We start from the raw sequence: 7146 nt of genomic DNA on the forward strand, positions 1-7146 counted from the left end.
GAGACCTGGAAAACATGCACTGTGTTGGGTCCTGAGGACCGAGTTTGAGAACCTGTGCTTTAAGGATAGAATTCACTTTACAAATAGGCCCATTGGTCTTTTCCTACATTTTAGGACACAACAAAAACTCATTAGGGCTAGTAGCTTTTTGAGCAGAACAGTCAATTACTTTTCCCCCAGAGCCGCAGAGGTAAATGTAAGTGAAACTATAACAACAGTAATCCCTTTTCCTGCCCTCAATACACAATATAAAATATAATACACATTCAGTTACACGTCTTTTTAGTAAGTATTTTTAAATTCAATAATGATCAATTCCCATCATGCCGGGGGGGGGGAGCAAACCATACACCCTGCACCCTGCACACTTATAATTATACTCACCGATCCAGAATCTGGCGTCAGTGATGCAGCAGAAGCATTCACAGAGAAATTTTCCCAGAGATTTCCACATGCACAACAGAGAAGTCAATGCCCAACTTGTTTTGCTTGTGAAGGCTTCATCAGGGATGTTTCTATCCAGGTTAGCCGGATTAAATGGAAGATACAAGAGATAATGTACCCCAATCTCCCCTCTTTCAGGGGGGCCCTGGCAGTGCAGGCAGGGACACAGGAGTATTAGGATTCATGAGCTACAAAATGGAGCTGTCTGGCAAGAGGAGAGATAGGAGGGGGAGAGAGCTGTAAGCAACCCAGGGATTCCAGCTTCTCCTCCTCCTCCCTGCCTGGGTGTCTGGGTCCTGTGTAACCTGTTATCTAATGAAAATCTAGAGAGAGAACTCCTGATTCCTGTCCCAGTGTGTAAATAGTACACAGGCTGCTGCTATTCTTGCACGTGACTAGATAAACTATAAATTTTATTTTTCTAAGTGTATTTTACAGTTTATTCAATTATCTTTATTTCCCTATATTATTATGCTTGGTTTTTACAATCTATGGGACAGATGTACTAAGCCTTGGATAGTGATAAATTGGAAATAGATAAAGTACCAGCCAATCAGCTCCTAACTGCCATGTTACAGGCTGTTTGAAAAATGACAGGAGCCGATTGATTGGAACTTTGTCTCCGTCCACTTTATCTCTCTCCAAGGCTTAGTACATATGACCCTATCTAACTGTGGGGGAGATGTATCGAGCCTTTGAGAGAGATAAAGTGGAGAAGTTGCCCAAAACAACTAGTCAGCTTCCAACTGTCATTTATCCTGCATAGTCTTTCAAATTTAGACACTAATTGGTTGTTTTAAGAAACTTCTCTACTCTCTCCAATACTTGATACAGCTCTCCCTGTATCAACTACATATAGTTGATGTCAGTCATTAAGATTATGCCGAAAAATAATGTCAGTTTACAGTTAAAAATGAAACTTTTTAGTATAATACAGTAGATTTATACACACATTTTTATTGCCTTTTGTTCTTACTAAAAATATACTAAAATATATTACAGGAATTCAGATGAAAGTCATTGAAGTAAAATGGTCATAAAACTAACACGTATATTACAGCAAAAACAATAAAACTCATTTGTGTGAGTGCTTCCCTACAGGGCTATGTTTCAGTAGACAGTCTCTAGATTTAAAGGACTACTAACAGTTTCAATTCAATTCAACAGAGTAGACAAGCATTGTAAAATTAATTTAAATTAGGAATCTTACAAAGTAAAAACTGTTAGAGGAAATACTGTTTTCGCTCCAGTTTTGCTGACCACGACACAATCAGAATACATTATTAGGAAATGTTTGTTGGCAGGTATTTTATAGTTTATGCATTGTTTTATATTTTCAATTAAGGTCCATGGGGTATATTTAATAGGGTGCAATTTCCATGAACCAGTGCCATCTCAGTGATTAAGCCTGTAGATTTAAAGCAGCATTCATTTAGAAGTCAGCGGATGAATGGGGGTGCCACCCTATTGGGGGTGCAGTGCAGCTGGCAGTGTCATCTTCTGGCTGATTCACCTCTTCTCACCCAACAGCCCTTCTAAGACTGCCTTCTCCCACCTCACAACCCTTCGAACCCTATTTCACAGGGTGCAAGTAGACCTGGAGCATGGGCTTAATCATCAAAATCATGATGGTTTATGGAAATCACACCCTATTAAATTTACCTCCATATTTTGATGACTTTAAAAAAAAAATTACCCAAAGATTACAGAAATAATGTAGCAGACACTCATGTAGTTTTTTTATATGACTACAAGCAGGGTCGCCTGGTGTTGCATGGGTCTGATTTGTAATGTGTAGCAGTTTTTATATATTAGCAAATTATTTGTTGAATAGACCAAAAAATGCTATTTAGAAAATATACAAAAGCTCTGATTACAGTAATAAAATAAAAGTTTAACTAAATAACATTTTATTTCAGTAAAATGTAATTAATTTTATTGCAACTTTAATAATTAACTAAGTTTATTAGTTTATACTTTTCTTATTATAATAATTATTTTATAACAAAGTAACAGCAAAAACAAAAAAAATATATTAATTTCTTTAATGTAACAAAGATTAGTGCTATTTTTTGTACTGATACTTATAACTTATCCTAATTAAACAAAGTTTAAAGTAAAAATAGAATTTACAGAACTTCTTTATATACAATATTGCAATTTTTTTTGAAAGGAGAGTATACATAAAGATTTGTATCTGTTCCTACTCTACAGCATCCTACATACAGGTGACCATGTAGAAAGTAATCCTCTTGTAGTTGAAGCCGAACAACTTAAACAACTAAGTTTTGATTGACATGGCAAAACTTAGGGGGGTATCCTGTTAAGCACGATAGAACATTGGGTGTGAAAACCATGCATTTTCTTGATTTTTCCTTATGTTTCACTAATATTTTTTACAGGCTATCCAGTTAAATTGCCCATAAAAATATAAATTTTCTCACGCAAACACACAGATTCAGTGAAATCTGTGTTTTTGCGGGTACAGTCCCATTTTCGCATAAAAACGGAGCTGCTTTCAGGATTTTGTTTTGCCTGCCTGAGGCAGGTAAAACAATATCTACGATAAGCTATGTCTCGCACCAGTGTATTGGGGCTAACGGGATAGCCACCGGGGATACTCTCCTTAATCCTACTGGAAATTGCAAGCGTTAATATTGAAACGGTATCTCAGATGTTTTTTGTGGTTATCTAGGTTTTAAAGTGTCTTCTTCTTTGCCACAACCAGTTTGTATTTGTGCTTCAATGACATGAGACCATAAAGCTTTTACTATTAGCCTTGTACCATTGCAGATCTTAGGGGGATCTAAATTTAGTAGAAACATTGTAGAAGCTCTTATTTTAAGTTGCAGTAGGTGGGTCTGCAATCCTGGTGGTTCCAAAGAATTTTTTGTTATGAGACTTTTTGCTTTGTCGCGTTGTCAAGAGGTTTCCTACCGTCAGTCAAACAATTGTTTAAAGACAAAAAAATAATGTTTTCAATATTCAATGTTTGTCGCTCCGTCACTTTGTCGCATTGTCACTCCATTTTTCGATACCACATAACAGTGTAAGATTTGGCAGGTTCACCTTGAGAACTGTGGAAGCACAAAAAAACGTATTCTTATATATAGAGTAACAGTCGAAAGTTTGGACACATTTTCACATTCAAATGAATGTGAAAGTGTGTCCAAACATTTAACTGGTAATATATAGATAGATAGATAGATAGATAGATAGATAGATAGATAGATAGATAGATAGATAGATAGATAGATAGATAGAGAGAGAGAGAGAGAGATAGATATATATATAGAGAGAGAGATATATATGGATATGACAATGGTGACCCTAAGACAATGATTACGTCAGTGGGTCCCCATCCTCTTTTTCATAAGACAATTTTAAATTTAGATTTAAGATTTCTACTTTGCCATAAAAGGGTTAATAATAAGAGTTTTAGACTATGTTTAAGTCATTTTTGCCAAACATTTTATTCATGAGAGCTTATGACAGCTTAAGTAATTTGATAGTGTGATACTATCTTTAAAATGTACGTATTTCCTTTTGGAAAAGGGTCCTGAGAAATAATTGCCTATGTATGTTACAACATTAAAGAGTCTTATGATGAGTTTAGGGCAAATGCTTTGATACACAATGGACTGAATCATACTGTATTTGTCACTGACATTTTATTGGCTGGCATACTTCCACTGATCAGAACAGTATATATAAACATGCTGTGTCACATTTGTATCTGAGTGTTGGTGTTTCTCCTGAAGCCAGCGCTACACGGTGCCACCATATGGGATTGATCAGTTTACCCTGAGTTTATCCAATTGATGAGGAGCTGGTTCCCACATGACTTGAACCACCAATGACTGTTCAGAGCAACCCCTTTTTAAACCCCTCAGTATTATCTGCTCATTACCAGTACAACTTGTACTTTACCTGTTCCTGGCTCCATTATCAGTAGCTCTGCTTCTTGATATGGTCAGCGGCCTGGCCGCTGACTAATCTTTAGCTTCATCCCAATTTTGGTACATAATATAATAGTGTTGTCAGTAACTAGGTTTGCCTATTTTTTTATGTATATATTTAACATCCTTCTTAGTTAGCCCTATAGTGAATAATAAGCTATAAGTGTTCCTTAGATTTGTGTAGATTTCTTTTGTTTCCAATATACAAACTACAGTACTCATAATTTCACATCACTTTTATACATTCAGCGCAATAATAAATGTAAAACCTATTGTTTTTGCATTTTTTTCCTTGACATTAACGTACAGGTGTTCAAATATTCCAAGCAGTATATTGCCTCCTATTACAACACTCTGATATGCAACCAAAAAATCTATTTTTTTTTATTGTACTGCACTTGCTATAATCTCAATTAGCTATGCAATGATCTCTTCTGGAAACATTTTTTAAATGCACTCACTGGCACACAAAAAAAAATTCCCAATGCTCATAAGTGGTATGTACAGCACTGGATGGCACAACAATCACAACCACTGGCATCCTGTGATTAGATGCCCCTGTTCTTCCAGCTTCTGTGCTGGTTGCTAGGTAACTGCTGCCAGCATCCTTCCTGCTCTTGGGGCTACCTTTCTCTGCAGGTGCCACGGCTCTGTTCATTTTGAGGAGGTTGGTTTTTGGACCTTGATTCTATTGGCTCCTCAGACATTTTAAGGCTTCCTGTTTCTGCACCTGCGCTGGTTTGTGCCTATGCTGACCCAGTGTACTGAACCTGTGTCCCTTCTTCTTTGCTGTTACACAGATTGCCTTTTGAGTCCATTACTGGCTCCTGCCTTGACCCAGGTCTGTTAATTGGACTTTTTTCTTGTTCATTGCCTGACCTGTTATTGGCCTGTAAACTAGACTTATTTTTTAACTGCTGATAGCCCTAACTTTGGCCTGCTAACAGGACTTTGCTTTTTGCCTACTGCTTATTTCTGACCTTGCTAGCTTTCAGATATTACTCTGTGCCACTGACCGCTCATGTAACCTGTCATATGTTGACATAATGAAAGCAAACATTATGGCTGTTGACATATCATACCATACCTGATCTGAATACAGTATTTATAGCATGCTTAACTACTTTTAAATTGCCTTCCCTGGGAGAAAGCCGGGAAGGACAAGCAGGCAGGCTAAGATCGCGCTACTTTGAATATGGGGTGGGGCTTAAGAACACAATTAACATATAATCATGTCACTAGGACCCGCCCCTCTGCATGGACCTGGATTTCTGTTACTGTATTGTCCACTTCACTAGGAAGTGGGCAGAATGCGGGAGGGATGCTCACTCTTCTGGGGTGCGGGGGACTACCTAAGAAATCGGATTTACTGCTGCTCTATTACTTTTAATCGATTTGGTGTGTGCCTATTGTATTTGCCAATGTTCAAATATTTGCATGTTTCGCTATTTTAAAGAATATCAGTTTAGTTTATACACCTATATCATTGTGTATATTTATGCATTTCACATTAAATACTGAATTCCTTAGCCTGTTTGTTTAATGAAGTGTTCTCTTTGTAGTAAATGGAAAGTAGTTGTTGAATAATGTATCAAATGGATTATGTATGTTTTCTGTTATGTTGTTTATGATATCTATTCTTTTCTGCCCCAGTGAGAATGTACGCTGTCTCATATACTGTCTCCTACTCATCATTTCTGGTGCATGTTTTTCTTCATTGTTAATTCTCTCTCGTCGCCTGGCTTCATTCTCATCCTGTATCTATCTTCTCACTGTGTTTCGCTGCTGGGCAGCTCAGTCTAATATTCAAATAGTCCCGTGAAGTGTATTGTTGACTAATACTATAAAATTCACTACTAAGGCCAATGGAAAAGAGCAGTATAGTTTCGAATGCAGACCACTACTGTCATAACGCTATAACATTTGGTATTTGTAATGACGTCTCTGTAATATGCTTCTATCTGTTACTGTAAGCAACACAACATGTGTATACACAAACTATGTATTGATACTGTTCATGTAATATGCAGCAGAAATTCAGTAAAAATCACAGGATAACAGGATTACAGAGTTTAATTTACAGGATAGTACCTTTCAAATGTCACTATATAATTCTGTGTTTATATCCCCGACAGTAATGACCTTATTTTTATTCACACATGGTGCTCGTCAGGACAAGGGCTCATACTGATGAGGACTAAGCGTGACTCACGCAGGCCCCCATCCCATCACTTAGCTGACACCCGTGGTGTTATTCCGTGACATGATGTCCTCATCAGTTTCACTGAGCATGAGAATGCAATTACTGAGGCAAGTAGAAGACTGCAATATGCCAAAATGATACTGAATCTGCCATTGGCACACACAACAATTAAATTATATGTGAAGGACACACAATTACTGAGCAGATTGTACAGTTCGGGAACTGTACATAAAACAGTTTGAAGTAGATATATTTAATTAGGGATGTTTATTTCAAAAGGTTCGGTCTCTGATGTGATATGCAAGACATAGGCCGTCAGATTCTAGGGTTCATGCGGTATTTGTATTCCAGTTTGTGCATTTCCATTTTCTGCTGTAATAAAAAGTTATACAATCTTCATCTATCGCAGGGAGTAAAAGTAGCCAGTTTGGCTCTCTTTTCTTCCTGGCATCTGGAAGATCCTTTTTTTTTTTTAACCCATTGAACCCATAAAAAAAATTATATCCACTCACGTACCTCCCATCACAGGGCATTATTCAT

The sequence above is a fragment of the Pseudophryne corroboree genome, chromosome 1, assembly GCF_028390025.1.
Source record: "Pseudophryne corroboree isolate aPseCor3 chromosome 1, aPseCor3.hap2, whole genome shotgun sequence".
Classification (NCBI taxonomy): Eukaryota; Metazoa; Chordata; class Amphibia; order Anura; family Myobatrachidae; genus Pseudophryne; species Pseudophryne corroboree.